Here is a 3,432-nt window from a genome sequence, read left to right on the forward strand (position 1 = left end):
ATACGAAATAATTAAAAATAATAATAATTATAAACGAGCGTACCAAAAAATTTAGAACAAAACTTGAGAAAATTGAGAGAATTAAGAGAGTTAAGAGTTTGAAAGAATTGAGAGAGTTGGATTTGAGTGAAAAAAATGAAAATGGAATGGTATTTATAGAAGAAAAAATGACCATTGCGCCCTTTAATTTTTTTACTATTGCCAGCCAACATTCACTATACAGAAAGTGCAATCAGTTAGACACATTTTTCCTTTCTCTCTCTCAAAACAACCTATTTTCCTAAATTAAAAAAAAGCCTAAAAGGCCTAGTAAAAAAATGGCATATATTGTTAATTTAGTCATATTCCTTTGTAATTTTGGTACTTCCTCATATTTTTTGGTATTCTCTCGTAAGTTTTTATACATACTCAATACTTCCTCAGATTTCTTTGTATTCCCTCAGAATTTTTGGTATTTTCTCATATTTTTTGTGCTTCCTTAATATTTTTTGGTACTCTCTCAGATTTTTTTTGTACTTCCTCATAACTTTTATGTTGTTTTGAAAGAATATTTGGAACGAAATATAATTTTGGAGTAAATAAGAAATATCATTTTTAAATATTAAGAAATTCCAATGAAATTTTGTAACCGAAAAATTTGAACTATTAAATTATAATTTTTTAATGCTAAAAATTTGTATTGAAAAAAATTATATTTCATGACAATTTTTAAAAATAAACAAAATATTAATAAAGTGGAAAATGTTAATGAGACAGTAACAGCCCGATTTTGGGGCTAGTCGGAACAATGGTTTCGGGACCACGAATCTGACTTAGAAAAATCCATTTTTATTATATTTTTATCGTCAGCATTTTTATGGAACTATTCTGTGAAATTCCCGTTCGAAAACTTTGACGTTTGGGCACTCAGTTTAGTCAAAAGGATTAAATAGCAAAAAGTGCAAAAGTTGAGTTCTACTTGTTAAAGGTGTCCAATTGCTATGAGATTTTAAATTAGAGGTCCTTAGTTGGTAATTTGACCATTGGATAAGTTAGTGGACAAAAATGGACATGAATAGGTAAATTTTCAAAATTATCATTAAGGACATTTTGGTCATTTGATAAATAAAAGAATAAAAAGGGAAAATAAATTCAAAATTGGTGTCCATCTTCTTCACCTTGGCCAAATTACAAGGAGACCATAGCTATGGTTTCTTCAACTTTCAAGCTTGATTGTAAGTACACCCTAGCCCCGTTTTTAATGCTCTTTACATTTTTTAAGTCCTCGTAACCCGATTTACCTATTTCTACCATTATTTTGAAGTAGGTTTCATGTTTAAAAATTTACCCATGTGTGACATGCATGCATTTCGATGTTTGATGGAAGATATTGTATGTTTAAGGTGTGATAGACAACTTTTACTAAGTGATTTTTAGTGAAAATGTATAAAAAGGACTTATTCGTAAAAGTTGTAAAAATGGGTAGTAGAAATGTGATTTGATGAAAAATGTGGACTATTATGAGCATGGTTTAGGTTTGGTTAGGCTTGGGTAACAAAGAAAATGGATACATTTCATTTTACGAGCCTAAGGACTAAAATGTAAATATGTCAAAGTTTAGGGGCAAAAATATAATTTTCCTATAAGATTATATTTGGACAGCATTGAGGAATGTGATAATTAAATAAGTTAAATTTTCTATTATAGATCAAGAAAAATGAAGTTCGGACCTTGATCAGGGGAAGAACAAGGTAAGTTTATGTGTAAATAACGCAATGTTATATTATGTATTTAATGCTTAATATTGTATAAATTGTACGATTGTTTCTATGAAAATATTCAACGAAGTTCGACGATGAGAAGATCCCGGTTGAACCTTAAGAATAGTTTAGGATACAAGTTACATGTCACTAGGAAACCATGTGTTATGTGATTTATGTGAATCCGGGTGCTAGTCATGTACGTCCTACTAGTGGCTGGGTAGTCTGGCATGTGTTGCGGATACCTGACAGATTGTGTGAGCAGCCCATGCAGCTACGTCTTGATTGACAGCCTGTGTGAGCAGACCCGTGATTAGCTCGTGTGTATGAGCCCTATGTGTCATGAGATATGAGGTAGCATTGGCTACATATGTGGCACTTATGTGCAAGACTTTTCGTGTATCCGATAATATTCCAAGTGTTCAATGGGTAATCTGAAGAGCATGTCAAAGATGATAAAGTAAGCAACTATGTTATGAGTTGGTACAGATATACATGTAAAACTCATGAGTATGGACTTTAACCCTTGGTAAGAATGCTAATAATTAAGTTATGCCTAAGATACATGATGATATTTATGTTAACTTATGTTGAGTAGCTATATGATTAATGAATGATTTATGTTACTTATTATTTGCATGCAAACTTACTAAGCTTTAAAGCTTACTCCCTTTTTCTTTCTATTCCTTATAGTGTCACCAAGTTAGCTCGGGGATCGAGGAATGTCAGAGCTTGATTCACACTATCAAACAATTTTTTTGGGTATACTTGGTTTCAATATTTTGAGTATGGCATGTATAGGGACTTGGTCATTTTGTTACGTGACATATTGGTTTAGCCAAATTTGTTGGCATTGTAATAGTTAATAATTCATTTTGTATAGGGCCATTGGAAGTTGGCTAATATTAATCTTATTGGCCATTGGTATGTTTATGTGATGATGCTTATCATGAAGATGAAATTGGCATGAATGGAAAAGAAAGTATGTGATGTTTATGCATGATAGATTTAGTATGTGCAAATGATGTATTGATATCTTGTTTGTGGCTGATTTGGTTGTATGTATATGCTTGGATTGGGGTTGCTTGTTGTTGTGTAGGTTGGTGCAAGTAAGGGTGGAAAAATGGCTTGGTAAATAGCCTTATTTTTGTCCACACGGGCAGAGACATGGCCTTGTGTCTTAGCCATGTGAAGGACACGACCTAGGGACATGGGCATGTGTCCAGGGCATGTGAAGTCTGCACCTATTTTATGAAAAATTTCAAAAATTAAATTTACCACACGACCCAGCACACAGGCATGTGACTTGGCCGTGTAACTTCCTTTGGTGCATGACGTCATAAACAGAGAGTTACACGGGTTAGGAACACGGGCATGTGTGCTACACGGCCTACCCACACGGACGTGTCCCAAGCCACAATGGCGTGTGACCCTATTTTGATGAAAAATTCTCTAAGTGTCGTAAAAATTTTCTAAAGTTCTCGGTTTAGTCTCAAACCACCTCCAATGCATGATTTGGGTCTCGTAGGCTCATTTTAGGGATGATAGGAATGTGAAACACCCCTAACCCATATCCGACGCCGAAATAGGGTTACAAGGAATTATCGAATAACACATCTCATTCATATTCATTTATGCAATTATAATCAAAATCCATTCAAATGAATCATATTTTCCCTTATAAGGTCTTATG

Source organism: Gossypium hirsutum, chromosome A01 (genome assembly GCF_007990345.1).
Source record: "Gossypium hirsutum isolate 1008001.06 chromosome A01, Gossypium_hirsutum_v2.1, whole genome shotgun sequence".
Lineage (NCBI taxonomy): Eukaryota > Viridiplantae > Streptophyta > Magnoliopsida > Malvales > Malvaceae > Gossypium > Gossypium hirsutum.